The sequence below is a fragment of the Oryctolagus cuniculus genome, chromosome 2 (genome assembly GCF_051225735.1).
Source record: "Oryctolagus cuniculus isolate XC-2025 breed Fujian yellow rabbit chromosome 2, ASM5122573v1, whole genome shotgun sequence".
NCBI lineage: Eukaryota > Metazoa > Chordata > Mammalia > Lagomorpha > Leporidae > Oryctolagus > Oryctolagus cuniculus.
This window is the reverse complement of record NC_142868.1, coordinates 204401030-204427820: the sequence shown is the minus strand read 5'-3', so window position 1 is coordinate 204427820 and position 26791 is coordinate 204401030. Positions and strand designations below refer to the sequence as shown.

Here is a 26791-nt window from a genome sequence, read left to right as displayed (position 1 = left end):
GGGACAATACAGGGCTGTGTTTTCCCGTGGCTCCCACGGGCTGTTCTGTTGTCCGTGCCCACCCCCATCTGGGATTCAGCAGCTGGAGCCAGGCTCTGGTGGACTACAAGTAAACAAGCGCATCAGGGCGATGATTTCAGCTTGGCGCCCAGGCTGCAGAGGAAGGGACGGGCCAGCCCAGCAGCCGGCGGAGGGCTGGGCCTGGCTGGGCCTGGCTGGGCCTGGCTGGGCCGGCGGGCTGTCTGGAGGGAGGGGCGTGCAGGTAAGCAGGCCCCGGATCAGGAGCTGGCCGTCCAGACAGGGCAGCGGCGAGCAGCGGGTCATGCCTGGGCCCAGCCAGGGCAGGGCTGAGACAGCCAGAACACCCTGGGCACGGGTGTGGACCACGCGCTGTCTTCGGGCCTAGTTCTTTAGCAATGAGCAGCCCGGGGGCGAGGCGGGCTTCCCCGCTGAATCGCCTGGGACATGCTGGCCAAGACGTGTGGGCAGCCCACGATGGGCGGTCTGTCGGGCCACCTCCCGGCTCGCCCACGCCACACAGGCACTCCTGAGCTGTGCCAGCCAGAGGTGTCCCCTGGCCTCGGCCAAGGTCTCCCCGCAGAATCGCCCCTGTGAAGGGGCGCGGGGGGGGGTGGCGGTGGCCTGGCGGTGCCCGTGGTGCAGAGGCGGGGAGTGGGGGAGACGGGAACCCCGAGCCCCCTGTGGAACAGGCCCCGGGCCGCCTCCGGGATGCCCTCGGGAGCGGCGGAAGCATAGCCCTCCTGGGACCCAGGGGCCAGGCCAGACCACGTGACCTGGGCAGGGCACCCGGAAGTGACGTGGGGGTTTTCCTGGGAGCCCCCGGCCAGCTCCGGGCAGGCTGAGACGGTGGAAGGCAGCCTGTGGTGGGACCGGCCGCCGGCAGCGCGCGTCACCTCCTCCGAGCCGTCACCAGGATGGCAGGACAAACCTGACGCGCTCCGGAGATGGCGTCGGCGTGTGCTGGGGGAGCGACGAGGGGTGCGAGGTGGCTGTGGGGGCCACGCTGCCAGGACCGGCACTGAGGGAGGCAAGGGGCGGCCAGGGACGGGGACAGAGAGGGGGACGCGCAGTGCCTCCTGGCCAGCAGCCTCCTGCGTTGTGGTGACCGACAGCGGGGTAACCTTGACTGACACGCCCACTCCGTCGTGCTCCGAGGCTTCCCAAAAAGGCTAGAAAATGGACGCTTTCCTGGAACTCCCCACCCTGTGCGGGAACTGCCCAGGGCACCACCCCTCAGGAATACTCCCTGTTCCTACTCTTGACAGAAAGGACAGCCCAGACCTCGGGCGTGCACTTCCGCCCAGGATAAATCTTAGCCCCAACACCTTCCTTCCCCTGTCAGAGAGAAGCGCCCCCGGACCGACCCGGCCACCCCACCGCGCCGCCTCGCCCGGCCCAGCCGCGCCTCAGCCCGGCCCAGGGGCTCCGGCAGCTGCCGGCTGAGGGCGCCCTTGCCCCAGGCCTGCGGGGCCCGCCGGGCACTGCACAGGGGCTGGAAGTCAGCCTGCAAGGATTGTGTGAACACAGCAGGAGTGAGCAGGCCGTCCCAGCGTGGCTGGGAAGCAGCCTCTGGGCCAGTTCCCGTGCCTCTGGGGCCCCGCCGGGGCAGAAATTCCTGCTGGCTTGTGACAGAGCAGCTTTCTCAGGGCTGGGAAACCAACCCTGACCAGAAAGACCCTCTCTAACAAGCTGGAAAGCACCTGGAGAGAAACTGGCGCAAAGAGCTGGCCCCAGCAGTCCCAGGATTTCAAAAACTCAGAGCAAATGCCTAAACTGGCCCAACAGAGCAGCACCGCAGGCCGTGGCGGCATGGCTGGAAGGTTCTAGAAGACCTGCATCAGAGCACAGACGCTGCTTGGATCATTAATGTGTGTCCATCATAAGCTGCACTCAGTAGTGATCCTGTGGCTTGAGACCTCCAGAGCCCATCGAGGGCCCGCCTGGCTCCCAGGAACTTCACCTAGCCAAGCCGCTAATGGTTAAGATAGCGAAAGTGAGAGACAGTGCAGGAAGTGAGCAAAGTCTGCGTGACTGGTCAGCGGCCCCCACAATGCAGCTCGCTGCAGGCTTCCTGTGAGTCACAAACGTCACCAGCCACAAGTGACCGTGGTGCTGCCATGTTCTGAACGTCCTTGTCCCCTGAAGTCAGGAGCGGAAATCCTAACCCCTCGTTGGAGGGAATCCGCAGGGGCACCTTAGAGAGGTCTTGATGGTGGAGCCTCAGGAGGGGCCAAGACGCCCAGGCCTGCCTCTGCTCTCCCCTCCCACCGTACAGGCTGAGAGGGAACTGCCCGAGAACCAGGAGTTGGTCCTCCCCTGCCAGAGAGCCTGCCAGAGAGCCTGCCAGGGAGCCTGCCACGGAGCCAGCCACGGAGCCAGCGACGCCTTGAGGTGGGACTCCCAGCCTCCAGGTCTGTGAGCAGTGCCTTCCTGTGCTCCCAAGCTGCCAATCTCAGGTGCCGTGTGAGAGTGGCCGGGCAGTCAGCGCGGGATGGTGGTGATGGGCGCTTGTCCTTTGTTTTCATTTCCTGGATTCCAGTCACAGCGGCTGTGAGGTGACACGTTTTCTCCCGTGACGAGTTGCTCTTCCATTCTCTTGGCAGTGTCCTTCAAGCACAAAGTTTCACGTTTTGACGCAGTCCACTTTATGTAGTTTTTTTCTTTTGTCGCTGTGCTTTTGGTGTTAAATCAAGAAACCATTGCCTACTCCCAGGACACAAAGATGTGTTCCTGTACTTTCTTTTGAGAGTTTTGGAGTAATTTTAGCTGTGTGTAGGCCTTCGGCCCTTTGGACTCATTCTACGCGGTGTGAAGTATGCGCCTGTGGCTACCGCGTGCCAGAAACATTTGGTGAGAAGTTTCCTTTCCTCTGGGTTTTCTTGGCACCAGTGTGGAAACTCAGTGGAGCGTGACTGTTGGGCGGGTTTCCAAGCCCCCCGCTGAGCTGCGTCTGCCCTGGCCTCCGCACCGCCCTGCCTTGATTACTCCGGTGGGAGGTAAGGTTCCCGACTCTGCTTTGTTCTTTTCTCTTTCTCCTGGTTGTTTTCATGATTCTGAGTCAGATTTCTATCCCAGTCTCTTGCATTTCCACATGAATTTTCTTTCCTTTTTTTTTTTTTTTTTTTTTTGACAGGCAGAGTTAGACAGTGAGAGAGAGAGACAGAGAGAAAGGTCTTCCTTCTGTTGGTTCACCCCCCAATGGCCGCTGAGGCCAGTGGGCTGTGCCAATCCGAAGCCAGGAGCCAGGTGCTTCTCCTGGCCTCCCATGCGGATGTAGGGCCCAAGGACTTGGGCCATCCTCCACTGCACTCCCTGGCCACAGCAGAGAGCTGGCCTGGAAGAGGGGCAACCGGGACAGAATCTGGTGCCCCGACCAGGACTAGAACCTGGGGTGCCAGGGCCACAGGTGGAGGATTAGCCTAGTGAGCCGTGGCGCCAGCCTCTACATGAATTTTCTATCCGCTTGTCAATTTTTGTAAACAAGAAGCTAACTGGGGTCACCTTAACAATACCGAGTCTTCCGGGTTTTCCATTGATTAGGTCTTTTTTGTTTTATTCGACAGTAGTTTATTAAGTTTTGTAAGTCTTGAACATTGAACATCCCATTGCTTGGGATGCCCAGTGCCATTCTGGAGTGTCTGCTTGGAGTCCCAGCTTCTGACTCCGTTTCCTGCTGGTGTTCCTGGGAGGCAGCAGGTGATGGAACACCAGCAGGTGCTGCTGTTGGGGGCTGGTGGGATTGCAGGAAGGGAAATTGCTAGAAGGCTGGCCCAGCAAGTAATGGAGCACCATTCCTGCCACACACGGGGGGCCCAGATGGAGTTCCTGGTTCCTGGCTCTTGGCTTCAGCTTGGCCGAGCCCTGGCTGTTGTGGGCATTTGGGGCAGCAGATGAAGGACCTCTCTCTCTCTCTCTCTCTCTCTCTCTCTCTGCCTGTCTCTGCCTTTCAAATAAAATAAATAGTTAAAAATCAAAATAAATTTGTTCTTAAGAATTTTACCCTTTTTGGTGCTGTTATAAATGGAATCATTTCACTTCATTTGGATTACTTCTTGTAGAAATACAATGATCCTTCTCTATTACCCCTGTGTCCTGCAACCCTCACTGAACTTGTTTTTTGGTCTGAAACTTTTTTAGTGGATCCCTAGGAATTGCTATACGTACAAGAACAGAGATATATGTACAAAAACTAGAGATAGTTTTTTTAAGATTTTTATTTTAAAGACAGAGTGATGAGAGGGAGGACAGACAAACAGAGGGAGAGAGATCTTCCATCTGCTGTTTCATTCCCCAAATGGCTGCAACAGCCAGAACGGGGCCAAGTCGAAGCCAGGAGCCTGGAACTCTATCAGGGTCTCCCGCATGGTTGGCAGGGGGCCAAGTGTTTGGACCATCTTCTGCTCCTTTCTCAGGTGCATTGGCAGGGAGCTGGATCAGAAGTGGAGCAGCCAGGACTGGGACTGAGCTCTGATATGGAGGGCCAGCGTTGCAGGTGGTGGCTTAACCCAGTGCTGGCCCCCCAAACAGCAAGTTCAGATTTTCCTTTCCATTGCGGTCCCTTTGTTTTTCCTGCTTCACCGCCTGCACAATGTTGAGCAGAGGTGGTGACAGTGTCATCAGGAAAAGCTTTCTTTCTTTCTTTTTTTTTTTTTTGACAGGCAGAGTGGACAGTGAGAGAGAGAGAGAGACAGAGAGAAAGGTCTTCCTTTGCCATTGGTTCACCCTCCAATGGCCACCATGGCCGGCGTGCTGCGGCCGGCCCACCGTGCTGATCCGATGGCAGGAGCCAGGTGCTTATCCTAGTCTCCCATGGGGTGCAGGGCCCAAGCACTTGGGCCATCCTCCACTGCCCTCCCGGGCCACAACAGAGAGCTGGCCTGGAAGAGGGGCAACCGGGACAGAATCCGGCGCCCTGACCGGGAATAGAACCCGGTGTGCCGGCGCTGCAAGGTGGAGGATTAGCCTAGTGAGCCATGGCGCCGGCCCAGGAAAAGCTTTCGCCTCTGACCGTAAGTGCAATGTTGGCTATGCGGCTCCCCATGCCCCTCTGAGTTGTAGGGATCTGCGGGCTGATGGAACAGTAGGGGCTGGGGACTGTCAGGATGCGGGAGGCGGTGCCCAGTGGAATTGTGGGAGGGGAACTTGCTAGAGGGATGGCCCAGGGTATGAGAATGCACCAGGGGGGCCTGAGTCCAGCTTCAGGGGAGGGGTGCCCTGCACAGACCTGCAAGACGAGCTCCTGGCAATTGGCCGTCCCCACCATCCTGGACGCACCCTGCTGGTCCCAGCTGATGCGGCCCTGTGCTTGGAGATGATCCAGTGAGAGGCCAGAGGTCTGGGCTTTTATGTGGTGTTTTTCTGATGCGTGTGGTCAATGCAGTTTTCAACTTATGGCTTACAGTGCAGTCCAGTAGCGCTTTTTGCCCTAAAATTGGTGCCCGCCTCTACCACTTAAGGATTCTGGATAACAGGTGAGGGTGCTTTGCCCTCTCGGCAGAGATCATACAGCGTCTTTCAAAATGAGATTCGAGGCTTCCTCCTCTCGTGTTCCTGTGCAGAGGGGTCTGCACAGACCTGAAAGCAAAGCCTGCAGCACAGCCACGCTTGGAAACCTGACAGTCAGGCTGCAGGCCCGGAGCGGCTGCTCGGTCTGGTGAGAGCGCTCTGGAAACCTGTGTTCATCGTGCGTTCCCAGATGCTGCTGGCCCAGGAACCACCTTCGAGATCCACTCGTCCCAACAGGCCCTCTGTGTCCACTGTCTCACGAAGGAGTAGCAGCAACTGTCAGCTGAGCTGTCGGGGAAAGTCCCTCGGAGGGGACTAGATTCCTTCCAGATGCGGACACTCGCACGTGCAGGCTCCTCACAGGCCCCTGTGGGTGGTGGCACGGCCAGAGCTCCCAGCCCAGGCAGCCGCAGGCATACAAACCAGCTGCCTTGCTGTGGCCCTGGCCGTTCTCAGGGGTGCTGAGACCCAGTGGGGGCAGAGCCAGGCTTCGTCACTTGTTTACCAGGGTCTAGTCACAGCGGTGGGAAAACAGACCAGGAATGCAGCACGCTATCCTCCCCATGCCCTTCCTGTCCCCCGATGACCCCATGGCTCTGCCTGTGGCGCCAGCTCCCTTCAGGGTGTTCTGCTCGGGTGCCCTCCACAGAGTGTCACAAACACCTTCCTCTTGACACGGCTCCCGCACCTGCTGTTGTGAGGCCTGGCTTACCCACATAAATGTGCACAGACAGAAGCTCCCTCTGCCCTGGAACATGCGAGTGTATATAGAAGCACACGTCAGCAAGCAAATGCGTCCTGCACAAATGGCCAGTGTGGATACCCAGCTGCCAGCCCCAAGCACGGCAGACCAGGGGCTTCTGGGAGCTTTGCCAGTTGGAAGACACAGCCTGCTGCAAGTGGGGGGGCTAGGGACTGCAAGGCAGTAGAACTCAGACTGAGTCGGAGCTTGCATGATGAGCAAGTGCTATGGCTTGGATATGAGTTCTAGGGTCCCCAGGGTGGCGCTGGTGGGAGGTGGTGGAACCACTGGGAATTGGGGCCCTATGGGGTCCTCTGGGCACTGGGGACCCCAGCGTCTTTGTCTCTGTGCTCCTGGCTTGAGACGTGACTGCTCTAGCCCCTGCTGCAGCTGTCACCATGTGGTCCTCGTCAGAACGCAGGTGCCCATGAACCCGCGCCAGGAGCTCAGTCTTTTCTCTTGGTAAGGCCGCCTCGGTCTCAGGTGTTCAGTGTAGGAAGGCAAAGCTCCTGACACAACAGGTTTTCTTAGCTGACTCTGGCGTGGGGCAGGGGCATCCCAGGCAGAGATGCCCAAGTAAGGGTGAGACAGGAGTGAGCAGGGCCGGAGAGGGTGGCGGCCACCGCGCGGAGCAGTGGCATCACTTGTCTTGCTGCTTAAACTGATAACCTGGCCGGAGTGGAGAGAGAGGTGCATGAGGCTCCGACAGGCGCAGTGAGCCTGGAGTGACCACCGCTGGTCACTCCCACAGCTGCTCAGGAAAGATGGGGTTCCTCACGTTAGGAGGAGTAAGACTGAGTCTAAGATATAAGGAAAATGTGCCGGGCATGGGTTCTGGCCGTGACGGGTGGGCATGTGGAAACCATCCCTTGTCTTGGTTATCTCTAAACCAACACCACTCTCTGTGAGAGCAAGAAGGCCCCTCCAGGGCCTGGCGAGCTCCCCATATCCCGTCAGGCTCACCTGGGGGCCGGGGCCTCACCCAGCATGTGAGTCAGGGAGGAGGATGCCGGGAACCGTGATGAGTCCTCACCCGGCACAGAGATGCCAGCTCCCGCTGTCCCACCCTTCTTCACTTCCTAACTTTTAAAAAAATATGTATTGTATTTATTTGAAAAGCAGAGTTACTGAGAGAAAGGGAGAGACAGAGAGAGGTCTTTCATCTCCTGGTTCACTCCCCAAGTGGTTGTAACACCTGGGGCTGGGCCAGACTGAAGCCAGGAGCCAGTGCAGGGGCCCAAGCACTGGGGCCGTCCTCTGCTGCTTTCCCAGGTGCATTAGCAGGGAGCTGGATCAGAAGGGGAGCAGTCGGGTACTCGGATCTGCACCCACATGGGATGGCAGCGCTGCAGGCAGCTGCTTCACCCACCACACGACAACACCAGCCCTGGTCTCCTGCCTTTTGAACTCTCCCAGTTCTCATAGCATCGAGGCTGTAGGAACGCAGAAGGAAACAGAGGCATCTCCTGAGGTGGGGAAGCGTAGGCAGCCCCTGGCCATGTGGGTGAAGACGGAGGAGCGATGGAGGGGAGCGAGAGGTGGGGGATTAGTGGTGACGGTGATGACTAGACAGTGTTCGGGACGACCAGGCACTTGGAAGACAGTCCACAAGTTTCATTCAGTTCTGAAATAACCTGGTGTGGTGTCCACGCTCGATCTGTCTGCTTCCATGGGGACTTGTGCTCTCAGAAATTGTGCTGATCTGCCCAGAAGATTGTTCCAGAAACCAAACCGTCCCCCAGGAGCCACACTGGGGTCCCAGCCCCAGGTGCCCGGTCCTCTCCTCTCCCCAGGAACCTCCGGAGGGTGGGGTCCCCAGGTTCCCTCCCTTTCCAAGGGTGATCCAGCTGTGAGACAAGGAACACCAGTAAAGGATTTTTTATCATTGTAAGAAGGAAAGCGATGCCCTCGCCAACCCCCAGTGCAAGTGACCGTGTGGGACCACAGGTGGTCGCTCGCTGAGTTCTTGTGCCGCGCACTGGGTCATTATCCCGTGTGTTCTGTGCCTGGTGGGTGAGCGGAGGAGGACCCCCTTGCTTTCTGCATGCACAGGGCTGGCTTCCCACCGACTCAACACCAGCACCTCTCACTGTTGATGGAACAAACAGGGTTATCAGCACCTCGGGAAAGCCGCCCTGTGCCATGTGCCATGTGCCATGTTGTAGCAAGGCCTCTCCACAGGAAGTAGTCCTTTATTTGCCGGCATAAGGCCCAGGTGGAATTTCTTATCCAAAATCCTGAGCCCAGGACAAAGAAGGGTTTTTCCTTATTTGTGGTTTTAGGCTCTTTGTCTCCCTTATATGGTTACCTGTGTATGTTGGATTGGATATTCTAATGTTACGTGGCAGCCACAGGATTGATGCAGTACTGCCCACGGGAGTAGTTACTGAAGACTTTTTTTTACACACATACTGAACCGTAAGCTGTCTGGCAAGGGTTAGCATCATTGCTCCGTAGTAACGAGCAGAACCTGAAATGGTTACTATTCGCCCATAGGGACTGCAGTTGGAACATTCGCAGGGAGGCAGGTCACCGCCACATTTCATTCCCGGGACACAGGCCTCCCTTCTTCTTCTGACCGAGGGAGGGCCTCTACCACAACTTTCACTGTGTCAGCTAGAAACAAACTTAATTAACAGACAGAGGCCTCTGCCCCAGTGTTCCTGTGTAGCGTTCACAGCTGTTCAACAAACCTGCCGGGCAGGACGGCATCAGCAGTGACCCAGACGGCAGCCCTGGTGCTGTGCCCGGTGACCGCCATGGCTTTAGAGAGGGGCCCAGATGTGCAGGCAGTGCAGCGTCCACCCTGGGGCCGGGTAAGCAGCCCCCGCCGTCCTGCTCAGGACGCTCTCGCTGCTTGTGTTTCCACCGTTAGGCCGGAAGCGTGTGCTTTATCAGATTGGACGACCGAGCCTGCTACCATGTGCAACTCGTCTGCAGATGGCTGGGCCACAACCTTCATTCTGTCCAAGTCGGCAAAGCCAGTGTCAGAGCCGGGACAGAACACTGGACAAGCGCATTGAGAGTCCGAGCGTGCAAAGGCCTGGGGCCACTTCCTTTCACAGCACCAGACACAGGAACCCCCAGGGGCTATAGGGAGCCCAAAGGTGGCAGTGAAAAGAGACAAGATGCAGGTGCCCTGGGGCTCTAATCCAACTTGTTAGACCCTCGTCAGGAACCTAGGAATGGGACACAGAGAACCACACAGAGAGACACCCACAGACACACGGACAGTTATGCTCGGATACGCCAGCACAGATGCACCCACACACACACAACATACACAACCACAGACGCACAATCACAGCAGACACATAATTACACACAGTTACACTCAGACACACCAGCACATATACACACTCCTAGTCACACCCCTGCCTGCAGTGCGGCATCCCATATGCGTGCTGCTTCGAGTCCTGGCTGCTCCACTTCCGATCCAGCTCTCTGCTGTGGCCTGAGAAAGCAGTAGAAGATGGCCTGAGTCCTTGGGCCCCTGCACCCGCATGGCAGACGTGGAAGAAACTTCTGGCTCCTGGCTTTATATTGGCCCAGCTTCAGCTGTTGTGGCCATTTGGGGAGTGAACCAGCAGAAGGAAGTACCCCCCCCCCAACTCTCCCTTTCAAATAAATAAACCTTTAAAACAAACAAGCAAACAAAAACCCTCCTATCTGTGCTTTCTGACTGCAGAATCAGGCACCACTGGGCGGTTCCACGAGGATAACGCCCATGCAACAACGGAAAGAAGCGCACGCAGCAAACAGAACTGGGGACCAGTGAGTGGTGTGGCGGGGAAGCTGCCACCTGGGAGGCAGCCTCCCACGTCCTAGTTGCTCCACTTCTGATCCAGCTCCCTGTTAAGACCTGGGAAAGCAGTGGAAGATGGCCCAAGTGTTTGCGCCCCTGCTGCCCATGTGGGAGACCTGGAAGAAGCTCCTGGCTTCAGCCTGGCCCAGCCCTGGCCACTGTGGCCATTTGAGCAGTGAACCAGCAGTAGCAAGATTTCTGTCTGTCTCTCCTTCTCTCTGTGTAAGTCTGACTCAAATAAATAAATATTTAAAAAAGAAGAAGAAAAGAGAGGGGCCGATGCTGTGGCGTCGGGGGTGAAGCCGCCACCTGCAGGGACAAAGCTTCCCTCCTGGACCGGCCTCTGCGGCCAAGGCGGCCCTGCATCCTCCTCAGCGGGGCCACCTCGGCTCCTCCAGGCTCAGGGTGCATCACCTGTGTTCACCAAGGGCCCGTGGAAGCTCAGCACTAACCCCCCCATACCTGGTCAGAGCCCTCATCCTCCTGCCCGGGAGGGGTGGGCAGCCCGGCCTGCCTGCTGTTGCACCTGTGGGTCAGTGTACCGGAATCCCTCTCCGCCGACCTGGTGGGCAGACCCCGCCCTGCCCCTGCCGGCCTCCCGCAACCGTGTTGCAGGTGTCCCCTCTCCCCTTCCGGCGCTGGTTGCTGGCGTTGTGAGTCACCTGTACTAGTGAACAGTAATTTTGCACAGGAATTTCAGGAGCCCGCTGGGAGGGGGTGACTTGGAAAGACCCCACGGCCAGCTGAGGAGAGGGGGCTACAGCCGTCAACGGCAGACAGCTGAGCGCCGCCCTCCAGCTGCCCCCTCCCGGGCCGTCATCAGAACACATCTGAACACCTGCTTCGCTCCTCGTGCCTCCTGCCTCCACCCGCAGCTGCCGTAGACCTTGAAAACCCCTTTCTGCGCTGCCGGGTGGGGGAGTGCATTCCGGCTCCAGACGCGGCTCTTTCCCCAAGACCGCCGCTGCCAGAAGGTCTGGAGAACTGGCTGTCTGGGCAGGGGCAGGGGCCAGGGCCAGGGCCTGGGCCTGGTGATTTGTCCAGCGTGCACCCTGGGCGTCGGCGGTGTAGTCTGCAGGTGGCCCAAGCCTCCCACGTCGGCAGGGAAGGGCAGCGGCCACGTGTACCCCAGAGCTGCCCGTGGCGAGCTGACCCTGCGGCCAGGACTCCGCAGCTGCCGAGGGCCTTCCCTGGGGTCTCCCTGCTGTGGCAACAGCTTCCCACCAACGCTTGTTAGGGCGCGGAAGCAGTACTCGGAGAGGAGCTGCTGGGCTCCAGGACTGGGTAAGTCGAACCGGGCGCCTGGAACTCCTCTCTGCCATCTGGGCTTTGTGCCATTCGGGCCTAGCGTGGGTCGTCGTTCAGGCACTGGCTGGTGGGAGATAAGATTCTAAGGCTGTGACCTCAGCCCCTCCGTGAGGCGGGTGTGGTTTGGTGGAGCGCTCATCTGTCAGAATTTCCTTCTCTCTGGTAGAACACGGGCAGTTCCGGGTCAGTCCCATCCAGAAGCCTGCTGGGTCGCGTCCCGGCTGATGGGCGACCTGTGACTGAGAAGCAGGTGGGTTCTGGTGCAAGGCTGTGTGGCCGGTGTGTGTCGGCGCCTGCTGGTGGGTCCCTGAACCGAGATGCTGTTGTGCAGCCAGAGAGGTTTGGTCGGATCTACGGGATGGGGGCAGTGCTTCGTGGGCCAACTTCCCTGTCAGATAACAAGGATCCTGAAAGAGGGACCGAGATTGATGGTTGAAAGGAAAGGAGACGACGTGTTCCATTCCAGACAGAAAAACCCAGGAACCAACAGCTAGGAAAGCTACCTCTCAAATACTTCAAACTCTTGCAACAGCGGTGTCTGTGGCAACTCGTGCCCAAGGAGATAACGTCGGGAGTCCCTGCTAATCTGCACGTGCTGGAGCTCCCCCTCCCCGCCATGGAGGAGCAGTGGCCCAGGGGCTCCCCTGGTCTCCTGAACCGGCTGTAACGGTCCCTGGTGCAGCTGACAGTGGGGCACAGGAGATCCTAAGAATCGCGCAAAGGAACGCTCCTCTCCAACCATGAGTGCCAACCCAGTCTCGAAGGAAGACAGCTCTCCTCAGACATGAAAGTGTTCAGCTGCTTTACTGGGGCTGGAGTTGTCTTGCAAACTAAACGCTCAAGTAGGGTGTTTTTCCTGCAGATTCCAATGGAGAAGTTAGGGTTAATTCAGGTTACTAAGAGCAAGAAGTCGTTCTAGTCCACCGATGGCAATTAAAAGGAGTTAGAGAATTTTTATTCTCTTGTTACATATATTTTGTGTCTGTACATGTTGTGTCAACACGGTAAAAAAGCCTTGATCTGCTTTAATTGGTTTATGGATAAGAACACTCAAATAAGCTAAAACTATCAACGCAAATACCTTTCGGTTCATGTGACTTAAATCTGATGGGTAGGTTGTCTAAAGTCTGTAGAAGAGTGGGATCTTAGGTCGATGTCACTTGCTAATCCTTTTAACCAAGGCTTTTCTCTGTAACTGGCCTAGGTAACCAGGATCTTGTGTCTTGGAGGTTTCTTGCGTTTTCTGAATCTTGGTTGCTTGGGGAGAGCTGAATGTTATCTGCCTGTTTAAATGTTAAAATGTTATCGCCTATTTTAAAATGTTTGAGCGCCTTAGCTCTGATTAGATCTGGCCCGCAGCTGTGGCTGAGAACTCGGATGAAATGGATTCCTTTACCATGATCTAAGGTCTTTGAGCAGATTCTTTAATTCTGGAAATTCTTTAGATTCAGAGTTCCGGACTTGTGTGGGAGTGGGGTATTAATGTTTGCATTTTGGGCTCTTGTACCTGGAGAAGCATTCTAAGCACAGGTATGTATAAGGTGCACAAAGTGATAAATCCTATTGAACAGGTGAGAAAGCAGACTCGTGTGTACGTGGGTTGCCCCACTTGGAAATAGTCATCATGAGTGGGCAGTGGGCAAGGAGAAGGAATGGGGAGGGGAGACAGTACCCCAGTGCCTCATCCAGTTAGACCCTCCCTGCACCCCCTTTTGTGAGGAGGGGTGTCTCTGCAGAAGGTACCCTCTGTACCTGTCCCCTGGTGCCTTCCCCCCAAGTCCCTGATGAAACTAGCCCGGGAAGTGGGGCAATTTGAGTAGGGGGGGGTCAGGGGGTGGTGGCGGCTTGTGGCTTCCAGCTCCGTGGTCTTAACCTAGCTGCTTGCCTACCCCATATCCAAGTGAGTCTCTGACTTTCAGTTGGATCCCTGGAAACTTCGAAGGATAGGATTCGCACTGGGAGTGACGAGCTGTTAGATTGTGTAAAATGAAAATCTACACCTCCTGTACTAGGCTTGCTAACCTTGTTTTCCAAATCTGAGATAACTAGATGGGGACTTGACTTTTTCTCACTGTACTTACTGCAAATGACTGACAAACTAACATTGCTTTTACACAGTAACTCTTTATGATGCAGGTGATTTTTTTATCATTGTTTTGTTATACATCTTCCTGATTGTTTTTTGTTTTGCTTGTCAGAATCCTATTGCTTGTCAACTTCTGCAGAAGCACAATTCCTAGCGAGCTAATGCTGGCCTGACGCTGAGGGCACTCACCTGCAGAAGTGCGTTTCTAACAACAGACACCAGGCACGTGTAGCCTCAGGGCCCTTCTGTGTACCTCTTCTGTTGCTTAACTGTGGCCAAAGGGATTCAGACACTGACCCTGGTAGTCAGTCTCCACCCCTCCAACGTGGAACCAGATAAGACCACACGACCAGGACCAAGTTCATTCTGCAACAAGAACCAAACAGAGCCTTGCTACCCTGTGACAGACAGAAGACGGCAAGGGGAGGGGATGCGAGTTGAGATGGAATCCCTGGAGTATCCCTAAACTAGAAGATAAGGCTGAGAGGTTAGAAAGTGGGGTTCCTGTGTATACTTACCGCCTGGTAACCGTCAGAGTAGACTGCCAGGGCCGCAGCCTCAAAGATGTGCTTGGCGTTCTCATGTCTTATGCTGGAATCTGTACATAGCGCCCACACTGGGGTGGTCAGGCTTGAGAGCTCTTGACTTGCAAGGATTAGGACTGAGCATGGACTCAGATCTTTCTTAAAATGAAGCAGCACACTCAGTGACTCACATCTCAAAGATCTGCATATTGTCACCCAAGGCTGGCTGGGTTTGAGAATGAGTCACGTGAGGCACTGCACGAGGCAGAACTGTGCACCCGTGCCTCCACTTCCGGAACAGGGAGGTTACTGGCTCGTTTATGGCTGCTTGGGAAACACTTAGCCATATCAGCTATAATGTAAACATCACTGTAACAATTGCATTGTCTTTAAATGGAGCCAACTGGCCTCCAGATCCTTCTGAGGCGCCTTTGCAAGGTGCATTGAACAGGGCATTCTGGCAAGCTGAACCTGCCTGGGGTCCCCTTGGAAGCTCCAGCTCCGGCACTCTTCACAGGTGGAAGCAGTGAGAGGATTGGGGAAGTTAGAGGTGCGAATATGCAGTGGTAACCTTTCAGGAAACGTGGGAAACAGCATTGCCCCAAGTACCTCTCTCCAGACGGAAGTCCTGGCCTCACCATGCCTCATGCCTTGGGAGAGGGAAGAGTGAGCACTCACAGTGACCCTAAGTATCCTTTGTCTGCATGGCATGCCTCCTGGGTTATGTAGACAAACTTTGTAAACATCTAGGCTGCTGCAACTGTCTTTGACCTTTGAAGGGGAAACCAAAGAAGATGCACTTCACCTTGTAAAAATTTTCCATCCAAAAATCCCTCACTCCGCCCCCAAGCAGCAGGAGGTGTCTAGGATGGAGCCGACGCCCCTGTTCCGTAGCTGTGGAAGGGAAAATTGGCAGTGGAGACTGTAGCCGTGATGAGGCGGCTTCCTGCCCTTCTCACGAGTGGCTGACAGGCGCTGGCTGCTGGAGTTACCTGTGACTCGCAAGTCTTCTTTGTACGGGAATTTTGGGATCCTGTTGAAAGGAGGTGACCTGGGAAGGTGGACCTCGCACCCCGCTGAGAAAACATGCAACCATCCACTGCACACGACTGAGTCACCAAGCCTGCACCTGGACCATCGCAGCAAAGCCCGGAAGTCGTCTTAATGACTGAGTGACTCATTGCTTTTTATAACTCCCACCTGCAGCTACTTAAACCCCTTTGCTGGCTTGTTGGGAGGGAAAAGCTCATTCTGGATCCGGAAAGCACTCTGCCCAGTACTGCCAGCTTCTTGGAATAAACCCCCTGCTCTTACCAGCCCGTGTCTCGGGACAAGCGGCCGCCCAGCACGAGCAGCAAGGGCCTGATTCTCCGTCACAATTGCCCACAGGCCTTGCACTTGAAGTTGAGCCCAAGCTTTCTCCCACGGGTGTGGCCCTGAACCTGCCGTGGTGGCCCCTTGGCGTAAGTCTGTCTTGGTCAGTCGGCAGAGTGCTGTTCGGCGTGTGTGTGTTGTATGGTGCATGCTAACAGCACCTTCTGGCTCTGGAACAAGGCCCAGGTTGGGCAGTGCGGGCAGAAGGTCGGGGGGGTGGTCTGAATGTGACCCCTGCCTGGGTGCTGGGCGTGGAGAGGTGGGGGGGACGGTGCAGGGCCACAGGACAAGCACCTGAACTCCTAGAGGCTGTCGGGCTGCAGCCCCTCACGGTGGGGAGGAGGCCCTGGCTCGTTTGCTGAGGGTCCAGTCTTGGGCTGTGTCTTGAGGGTGGCACATGGAGAAAGACTCCATTCACCTTGAGGTTTCTGGTTAAGAAACCGCCTTGTCCACATGGGTCACACACAGCCCTCCTTTACGATGGGTCCGCCGTGCTGGGTGATGCAGTGGCCTCTGGCTCTGTCCTGCATGGGGTGCCCATGTGGGAGACGCATCCGCACGCCCTCGGGGCTTGGGGATTGCTGGGAATTGAACAAAACTTCGTGGAAGGCCACTTTGGAGAGTTCAGGGTGAAGGTGACCATGGCTATTGGGGTACCTGGGTGGTAAAAGCCGGATGAAGGGACCCGGAAAAGCCCCAGAGGAGGGGTCTGAGCTGTGACAGGTGCACCAGCTCAGAGGAGCAAGAGTGCCCCAGCAGCTGTCCCTGAGCATCAGAGCAGTGACAGCTGTCGCTGGGGATGGGGTCTTCCTGGCGCACCTGGAGAGAGAAGGCCGTCTATGTTCTGACCTTAGCCAGAGACAAACCACAGGACGCCACGGTCCCAGCTCCTGGCTGCATCCTGTGCCACACTGGGCAAGCTGTGTCTCCGTGCCCCTCCCACCCACGGGCCCAGTGGGCTGGGCTTCCTGAGGATTCGGCTGAGGAAGGGAAATGGCGGACTGATGGCTCCCGGCTCCTGCTGAGCCAGGGAACCCAGACCCCTGACCCTGAGGTCACCGTTGGTGGCACTTCCCAGCTGAAGTCCCCTCTCACTAATGGCTCTTGTCTGAGGCAGCCAGACCGCCGGCAGGGTGCCATTGCATAGTGTGGCAGGCTGTGTAGAGGGCCACAGCTGTTGATGACCTCTCACTCGGGGACTGAGTCCTCCCCACCCTGTGAGGGAGGCAGGGCAGCCTGGGACAGGGCTGGCGCCTGCTCTCATCTAGCTGGGGTGCAGAGAGCCGCGGGGCTGGGGGCGCCTGCTCATCCCTGTGAACCGGTATTGCCACAGCCGTGTGATGGCACGAGGTGCTGGAAGCAGGACAGGAAGGGCCCTCGAGGGCAGACACCAGGGCCTTGTCTCCCTGCTGTGCGTGGGCACTTGGGGCCCTAGGCGCCGGCCCTGAGCTCATGGGCCAGAGAGCACCGGGACTGACAGGGACCCAGCCCCGAGCAGCGGGGGACTCACTGCCACACACGTTCCAGACACTGACGAGATTCAGTCTTGTCAATGGGAAACATTAAAGTTTTAGAAACTGTGTCTGTCCCTCCTCCCCGTTTAAAAGATCTTATTTATTTATTTATTTGAAAGGCAGAGTTAGAGGGAGACACAGGTCCTCCATCCACGGTCCACTGCCCAAATGGCCGCAACGGCTGGGGCTGAGCCGATCCGAGGCTGGAAGCCTGGAGCTTCTTCCAGGTCTCCCACGTGGGTGCAGGGGCCCAAGCACTTGGGTCATCTTCCAGGGCTTTCCCAGGCCACAGCAGAGAGCTGGATCAGCCGGACACGAACTGGCGTCCCGGTCGGATGCCAGCGCTGAGGCAGAGGCTCAGCCCACTGGGCCAGTCTGCCCTTGAGTGTTTGTTTCAATGTCTCTTTTCAAGCCTCTCGCAACACAGCCCGTAAATCCTTGGCAGGAAGGCTGTTGACTTTAGACAGCTGTTCACATAAGGGAAATATTTTCTGACAATGAAGCATGAAGATCTTAATGATTATTTTAACTACTCCTGAAGGAACCGTAAACAGAACAAAGTGGACGGCCGGCCTTCTGCTGAGCCCCGGTGACGTCATCCACGGAGCAGTGTGGGCAGCTCAGCTGGGATTGGTGCTGGCCTGCGGAGGAGGGGCAGTCAGGGGAGGCGGGACTGTCATCCTAAAAGGACAAAAGAAGGGAAGGGGGAGGTGCTGCCCCTGCTTAGGAATGGCCTTCAGCTCTAGGGAAATGAACCTGGACACAGAAAAACCCAGAAGTGACCAGCCTGGCTTCTTCAGGGTGGGGGGGATCTGGTCGTTCCCTCTCGGCTCCGTGCTTTTCATCTGTGAAATAACAAGTCCAGAAGGGCTTGATGTGGGGACCCCAGTGCAGAGGCCCCTCGTCCTCAAGCTGCCCGGGCCCTGAGAGGAGAGGTGCCAGCGGGGGTCAGGCCTTGCAGCCAGGAAGAAGTAGAGGCCGGAGACGCAGCTGCCCCAGCCTCAGCCCCAACCCCAGCCCCAGCCCCAGCCCCAGCGCCACCCCAGGGCCGACTGAGCCCCGCCCGGCAGCCCACCCCGCAGATAGTTTCCCCCGAGGGCGAATCTGCATCCCTAGTGAGCTCCCTGGTCGTGAGGATGCTGTACCCACAGGACCCCGAAGGTGAGAAGGTGTCTCGCGGAGAGAAAGGTGGGGTGGAGAACAGGCCCCAGGCCCCTCCCTGCTGCCCTCTGCAGCCTGGGCAAGCTAGCAGTGTCCCCAGCCTGCCCTGCAGTTCTGTCCCCGCAAGGACAAGGCGAGCGGACGCCCATGGGGCCGGCCTCTGCGAGCCCTGACTTCCCTCAGGCACCTCTGGCCCCGCTGTTGCCCACCTGCCTGGACCTCTTTATTACTAAGGGGCATCCCAGTGTGGACCCCGCGCCTGCCCAGCACCGTGTGGTACAGACACCTGCTCGCCTGCCCCAGGAGCAGCCGTGGACAAACCTGTGTGAACCTGACCTGGTTTCTGCAGGGCAAGCCCCCGGCACTGGGGCTGCCTGGAGCACTACATGTGTGCGTCACTTTGCAGGGAGCCACCGCGCTGTCTTCCACAGTGGCTGCCGCTCCCGTCCCTGCCAGCAGTGAGCGCCCCTGCTGCTCCACGCCCTGGCACTGCCTGTGTTTTATTGTGGCTCCTCCAACGGGCTCTGGCCTGCACTCCCTACTGGCTGACCGCATGACCGCCGCTCTCCGCCCTCCAGGTGGGCTCCAGTGAAGTCCTCGGAGTGCCCCCTTCTGCACAGCAGCGCGCTCCTCTGCTGGAGTCTGCAGAGGGCTGGACGCCGGTGCCGGCGAGGACGCGGCCCCTGCTGAATGTGGATTTTCAAGCACCTGCCAGCCTGTAGCCTGTCTTTGCCTCCTCTTAACTGAATTTCTCACAGCGCTGTTTAAAAACCAACCAGGAAGTGCAATGTACCAGTCTTCGTGTAAGAAAGAGCACAGAACATAGAGGAGACAGAATACGAACTTGCAGCCAGGCCACATTCATTGAGAGAAAACTCGCAGAGGTCTTCCAGCTGCCAGCACGCTCACAGACCAAGCACGTGGTCAAGCCCTGACCGCTGACCCCTGACCCCAGCAGGCTGGGCCCTTTCCTAGCTCAGGTGGGCTGGGGCTGGGTGTGGGGGCAGTAGGAGGTGAGCTGCTCCACACTGGTTCTTGAGGTTTGGCCCACTGGCTTCCAGCCTGGGCAAGAGTCCAGGGGGTGGAGGGGGAACAATACAGGGCGTGTGCAGACTGAACTGGTCTCTCGGAAGCAGGCAGGGGGAACAAGAACCTAGCGTGGCTGAGCCTTATGTCCTGTTCTGTCACTTCGTACTGTCACTGTCTTGCTTCTGGCAAATGTACCCGTGGGCCCCTTGTCCACTCTGTTTTTCTGCAGTGTTGCAGCTGCATGCCGTACGCTTAGGTCCACTTTGACTTGACTTCTGTGTGAGAGGAGTTTAAGAGAAGGTGGCGTTTCCGCCTGTGAAAGTTCAGTTGTCCCGGTGCCCTGCGGCTGAGCTTCTCTTTTCTCCAGTGCCGTCAGACTTCTCCCGAGGATGGACCGGCTGTCCGGGTGACATCTGGACTTCTTGCCTGGTCCCTTGATCTCCCAACTCATAATGATGTTCCAGATCTGATAGTGTGAATCCTCCACTTTTTTCAAAAATGTTTGACCCGTCTCGGCCTGTGGCCTAACACACTTCCCTATCCGTTCACGTATACCTGCATGGTTCTTGTGACTCCGACTGTCTGGAACACATCCCATGCACACTGAATTGGCATCTGGGCCACACCAAGTCAGCATCCAATCCAGTCCCTCCTTTCTTACCTGACTGCTACATGGTCTGCACACAGTCGACATCAGATCAATACCAAGTCAGTGTCCAGTCCACACCCATTCAGCATCCAGTCCTTGCCCACTCAGCTTTTAGCACACACACAGCATGCAGTCAACGCACATTGAGATCTACTCCATAGCCATTGGTCCACAACCAGACTCCAGCCCTCCCCAGCCAGCATCTGGTCCACACCCAGGGAGTGTCCTTTCCATACCCAGTGTACAGTTCCTACCCAATCCGAACGGGATCAACACCCAGTGATCATCTAACACACACACTCAGCATCACATCCACACACTCATCTCGTCGACACAAAATCGGCAACGGCCCGTACCCTGTCGCTATTCATCCACACTCAATCCGCATCTAGTCCATGTCCCTTCAGTGACTAACCCATACCTAGTCGAAGTCGGGTCTACCCAGTCAGCATCTATTGCAAACCCAGGTTTGGGTATACACACAGTCAGCAATCAGTCCAGACGTGATTAGTATCTAATAGTCACACATTCACTCAGTAACTGATCCATCCTGGTCAGCCAGCCAGTGGACATCCAGTCAGCAGCTAGTCCACACACGTTCAGCATGCAGACCACGCCCAGTCAGCATCAAGACCACACACACCTGTGGGGAGCAACTTGGACTAGACTGTTACTGGAATTAAGACTTATTCTATGCATCTGCTCTCCCACAATATGGCGCTGGGAGAGGAGTAAACAGCTTCTACCCAGCTGCCTCCAGTTCAACCAATAAACAGCAGGACCTGCTCCTGATTGGAGGAGAGCAGCGTACTCGGCGTGTGGGTAGCAGAGTTGGGATTGGTGGAAGAGGACTATAAAGGAGGAGAGAGACAACATGCACCAGGAACATCTAAGAGGTACATCTATCTGAAGGAACACCTGTGCAGCCCCCGAGAGAGCCGGCCGGCGGTGTGCCGCTCCCCCGTGGAAGTGGGGAAAGTGGCAGGGGGAACCGCCCTTCCACGGAGGTGGAAGGGTCGGTAGCCAACCTGGGAAGAACCAGCAGCAAACCTGGGAAGGGCCGAGCAGACAAAAGAACAGCTCAGGGTCCTGTGTCGTTCCTCCACGAAGACGGGGAGCGACAACACCCATCACCCAATCCACACCCTCTCATCATTCATCTCACCCAGCATCCAGTGCACAACCGATCCACATGGAGTTCACACAAAGTCCGCTTCTCGTCAACACCCAGCATCCAGCTCACACTGTCAACAGCTGGCCATGCCCATTCAGTATCCAGCCCACACCCAGTCATCAGACCGTATCCACTGAGTGATCTGTACCTAGCAAGAATCCAGTGGACACCGTCAGTATGTACAGCACATCCTGTCAGCATCTTGACAAAATCCTGTCAGTTTCTAGGACGCCCCCAGTCAGTATACGCTACACTGTTTACCTGTCAGCATTGGATCTACACCCAGTCAACACCAGATGCACACACATTCAACTTCCAGTGCACATCTAGTCAGCATCTCGTGTACACTCAGTCAATAGCTAGTCCATACCAGCTCATTAACCAGCCCACCCCTAGCCAGCATCTCACCTGCAAACAATCGGTATCCAGCTCACATGCACTCAGTAACTAATCCTTTGCTATTCAGAATAAGTCCACCCCATTCAGCAACCATCCACATCAGTTCCCAGTCCATTTCCAGCAAGCCTCTAGTCGACACATGATCCGTGTCTAGTCACGTTTACTCAGTAACTCTAGTGAGTTACTGGTCATACCTGGTCAGGATAAGGTCAAGAACCAGCCATCATACAGTCCACACCCAGAGGTAAGTGGACACGCAGTAGCAACTAGGCCACAGCTAGTATCTAGCCCACATTCAGTCAGCAGCTGGTCCACACACATTCAGTATGTAGGCCACACCCAGCGGGGCATGCATTTCATCCACAACCAATCAGTATCCCGTCCACGTCCACTGAGTAATTCATAAACACTTGGCATCCAGTGTATACGCAGACCATGCCCAGTCAGTTTCAAGACCACACTCATACAGTCCACACCTCCTCATTCGTCGCACACCCAGTTAGCAGTCAGGCCACACTATTCAGGATTTGGGAGAACATTTGGTATTTGTCCTTTCAGAACTCACTAAGTATGATGTTTTCCAGTTTCATCCATTTTGTTGCAAATGACCAGATTTTTTTTTTTTACTGCAGTGTAGTATTCCATAAGTACATATCCCATAACGTCTTTATACAGTCTTCGGTTGACGGGCATTTAGGTTGACTCCATGTCTTAGCTATTGTGAATTGAGCTGCAATAAACATGGAGGGGTACAGATACCTCTTTCACATGCTGATTTTTTTCTCTTGGGTAAATTCCCAGTAGTGGGATGGCTGGGTCATATGATAGCTCTATATTCAGATTCCTGAGGTACCTCAAAAATGTCTTCCATAGTGACTTTACCAGTTTACATTCCCACCAACAAAGGATTAGGGTACCTTTTTTTCCCACATACTCACCAGCTTCTGTATGAAATCCACTGTAACTGGGAACCTCATTGTGGTTTTGATTTGCATTTTCCCGATGACTAATGATCCTGAGCGTTTTTTTCATGTGTCTGTTGGCCATTTGGATTTCCTCTTTTGAAAATATCTGTTTAGGTCCTTTGCCCATTTAATAACTGAGTAGTTAGTTTTGTTGTTGTTGAGTTTGATCTCTTTATATATTCTCATTATTAATCCTTTATCAGTTGTATAGTTTACTAATAATGTCTCCCATTCTGTCAGTTGCCTCTTCACTTTGCTGAGTGTTTCTTTTGCAGTACAGAACTTTCTCAATTTGATGTAATCCCATTTGTCAATTTTGGCTTTGATTGCATGTGCTTCTAGGGTCTTTTCCAAGAACTCTTTGCCTGTGTCAATGTCATCTGGGGTTTCCCCAGTGTTCTCTAATGATGATATCGGATTGTAGATTTAGATCTTTAATCCATTTTGAGTGGATTTTTGTGTAGGGTGTAAGGTAGGGGTCTTGCTTCATACTTCTGAATATGTAAATCCAGTTTTCCCAGCACCATTTGTTGAAGAGACTGACTGTTCCCAGGATTGATTTTGGCTCCTTTGTCAAAGATAAGTTGGTTGGAGATGCTTGGATTGATTTCTGGCATTTCTATTCTGTTCCATTGTTATATCCATCTTTTTTTTTTTTTGTACCAGTATTGCACTGTTTTAATTAAAACTGCCTTCTAGTTTGCCTTGAAATCTTATACTGTGATGCCTCTAGCTTTGTTTTTGTTGAAGATTGCTTTAACTATTCATGGTCTCCTGTGTTTCCATATGAATTTCGGCATAATTTTTTCTATATCTGAGAAGACTGTCCTTGATATTTTCATTGGTATCACATTGAGTCTGTAAATTACTTTTGGTAGTATGGACATTTTGATGATAGTGATTCTTTCAATAATCCATGAATGTGGAAGATTTTTTTCATTTTTTGGTATCTTATTCTATTTCTTTAGTGCTTTGTAATTATCATCATAGAGATCTTTGACAGCCTTGGTTAAATTTATTCCAAGGTATTTGAATTTCTTGGTAGCTATTGTGAATGGGATTGATCTTAGAAGTTCTTTCTCAGCCATGGCATTGTCTGTATACAAAGGCTGTTGAAATTTGTGTGTTAATTTTATATCCTGCTGCTTTACCAAACTCACCTATGAGTTCTGATAATTTCTTTGTGGAGTATTTTGGATCCCCTATATATAGAATCATGTCATCTGCAAATAGGGATAACTTCTGCCTTCCCAGTTTGTATCCCTTTGATTTTTTTACTGCCTAATGTCTCTGACCAAAACTTCCAAGACTATATTGAATAGCAATGGTGAGAGTCGGCATCCCTGTCTGGTACCAGATCTCAATGGGAATGCTTTGAACTTTTCCCCATTCAATAGGACACTGGTTGTGGATTTGTCATAAGTTGCCATGATTGTGTTCCTTCTATACCTGATTTGCTTAGAGTTTTCTTCATGAAAGCGTGTTATATTTTATCAAATGCTCTCTCTGCATCTATTGAAATAATCATATTTTTTTCTTCAGTTTGTTAATGTGATGTATCACATTGATGGGTTCGCTAATGTTGAAACATCCCTGCATATCAGGGATAAATCCCACTTGGTTTGGGTGAATGATCATTCTGTTGTGTTGTTGGATTCGATTAGCTAGTATTTTATTGAAGATTTTTGCATCTATGTTCATCAGAGATTGGTGTGTAGTTCTCTTTCCTGTTGTATCTTTTTCAGATTTAGGAATTAAGGTGTTGCTAGAAAGAATTTGGGAGGATCCCCTCCCTTTCAATTGTTTTGCATAGCTTGAGAAGAATTGGATTTAGTTCTTCTTTAAAGGTCTGGTAGAATTCAGCAGTGAAGCCATCCAATCCTGGGCTCTATTTTCTTGGGAGGGTCTTTATTACTGATGCAATTTCTGCCTTGGTTATGGGTCTCTATAGGTTTGCTGTGTCTTCATAGTTCAATTTAGGTAGGTTGTATGTGTCCAGGAATCTATCCATTTCTTCCTGTTTTCCCAGTTTGTTGGCATACAGCTCTGTAGTAATTTCTGATGATTCTTTTTATTTCTGTGGTATCTGTTGTTACAGTTCCTTTTTCATCTCTAATTTTATTGATTTGGGTCTTCTCCCTCCTTTTTAGATTAGTTGGGCCAATGGTATGTCTCTTATTTTTTCCCAAAAAACAGCTCTTAATTTTGCTGACCTTCTGTATTTTTTGTTTTTCAATTCTGTTTATTCTCTAATTTTAATTACTTTTCCTCTACTAGTTTTGGGTTTGGTTTGCTATTGTTTTTCTAGACCCTTGAGATGCATTGGTAGCTCATTTATTTAGTGCCTTTTAAATTTCCTGACGTACACACCAATTGCTATAAACTTTCCTTTTAACACTGCTTTTGGTGTATCCTGTAAGTTTTGATATGTTGTGTTGTCATCTTCATTTGTTTCCAGAAAGGTGTTGATTTCTCTCTCTCTCTTTTTTTTTTTTTTTGACAGGCAGAGTGGATAGAGAAAGGTCTTCCTTTTTTTTCCGTTGGTTGCCCCCTCAATGGCTGCTGTGGCCGGTGCACTGTGGCCGGTGCACCGCGCTGATCCAAAGCCAGGAGCCAGGTGCTTCTCCTGGTCTCCCATGCGGGTGCAGGGCCCAAGAACTTGGGCCATCCTCCACTGCACTCCCGGGCCACAGAAGAGAGCTGGACTGGAAGAGGAGCAACCGGGACAGAATCTGGCACCCCGACCTGGACTAAAACCTGGGGTGCTTGCGCCGCAGGTGGAGGATTAGCCTATTGAGCCACGGCGCCTGCCAACTTCTCTTGATTTCTTCAATGGCCCACTGTTCATTCAGGAGCATGTTGGTCAGTCTCCATGTGTTTGTATATATTCTAGAGATTCCTGAGTTATTGATTTCTGACTTCATTTCATTTTGGTCAGAGAAGATGCATGGAATGATTGTGATTTTTTTGAATTTGCTGATATTTGCTTTATGGCCTAGCATGTGGTCAATCCTAGAGAAAGTTCCATGCACTGGTGAGAAGAATGTGTTTTCTGTGACTGTATGATGGAAAGTTCTGTAGATATCTGTTAGGTCCACTTGGTCTATAGTGTCGATTAAATCTGTTTCCTTGATTTTATGTCTGGTTGATCTGTCCATTGCTGAAAGTGGGTATTGAAGTCCCCCAATACTATTATATTGGAGTCTAAGTCTCCCTTTAAATCCCTTAACATTTCTCTTAAATAGCCTGGTGCCCTGTAACTAGGTGCAATACATTTATAATAGTTACATCTTCCTGTTGAATTGATCCCCTAATCATTACACAGTGCCCTTTTTTGTTTCAAAAGTTTTTGTGTTAAAGTCTATTTTGTCTGATATTAAGATGGCTATGCCAGCTCTTTTTAAGTTTCTGTTGGCATGGAATATCTTTTCCATTCTTTCACTTTCAGTCTGTATGCATATTTGTTGGCGAGATGTGTTTCTTGTAGGCAGCAAATAGATGGCTTTTGTTTTTTAATCCATTCAGCCAGTCTGCATATTCTAACTGGAGAGTTGAGGCCATTTACATCTAAGTTGACTATTGATAAGTAACAACTTGGCCCTGCCATTTTCCCATAAATATTCTTACTGGGAGATTTTCTACCATTACCTTCTTTCATAGTGATGTTTCTGTTTCTGTGTATAGCATTTTTTGTAAGGCTGGAGGGGTGGTGACAAATTCTTTCAATTTCTGTTTGTTATAGAAGGTTTTTATTTCACTTTCATTCATAAATGAGAGCTTTGCAGGATACAGTATTCTGGGTTGATAGTTTTTTTTTCTCTTAAGACTTAGAATATATCTCATCATTCTCCTAACCTGTAGGGTTTCTGATGAGAAGTACACTCTAAATCTAATTGGACATCCTCTGAAACTAACCTGGCATTTCTCTTATACACATTTTAGAGTCTTTTCTTTGTTTTGTTGTGGAGAGTTTGACAATAGTGTGTCATGGAGAAGATCTTTTCCGGTCATGTTCATCAGGAGTCCTATGTGCTTCCTGTACTTGGATGTCCCTTTCTTCCTCCAAATTAGGGAAGTTTTCTGTTATTATTTCATTAAAAAGGCCTTCAAATTCTCTGTTTCCAGGCCTTCAGGAAATCCCAAGACCCATATGTTGGGTCATTTGATAGTATCCTGTAGGTCTCCAAAAGTGTTTTTTAGTTTTCTAATTTCTTCTTGTTTTTGTAGGATTGTAAAATTTCCTGTGATTTGTCTTCTAAGTTAGATATTCTTTCTTCTGCTTCATCAATTATGTTGTTAAGGCTTTCCACTGCATTTTTTATTTGTTCTATTGAATTCTTCATTTCCAAGATTTTATTTCAATATTTTTTAAGATCTCAATTTTGTGGGAGCAATTTTCTTTCATGTCATGTACAGATTTCATAATTTTGTGGATTTGCTTCTGATTACTTCTAAGTAATCCTACAATCGATTTTTTAAAATTTCTTGCATTTATTCAATCTCTTCATCTTCACAACCTAGTACTGAAGTGTTGT

General features: G+C 53.0%; 2 long non-coding RNA genes across 2 annotated transcripts; both read left to right on the top strand.

Moving 5' to 3' along the window:
* The first annotated feature begins 7 nt into the window (after positions 1-7).
* LOC149128223 (uncharacterized) lies at positions 8-10341 on the top strand. Its single transcript, XR_016230675.1, has 2 exons — positions 8-3017; positions 9957-10341. It is a non-coding gene; the product is annotated as an uncharacterized LOC149128223 (long non-coding RNA).
* Positions 10342-10532: 191 nt separating this feature from the next.
* Positions 10533-25393, top strand: LOC149128222 (uncharacterized). The gene is made up of 2 exons (XR_016230674.1): positions 10533-11357; positions 13580-25393. It is a non-coding gene; the product is annotated as an uncharacterized LOC149128222 (long non-coding RNA).
* The last annotated feature ends 1398 nt before the right edge of the window (positions 25394-26791 follow it).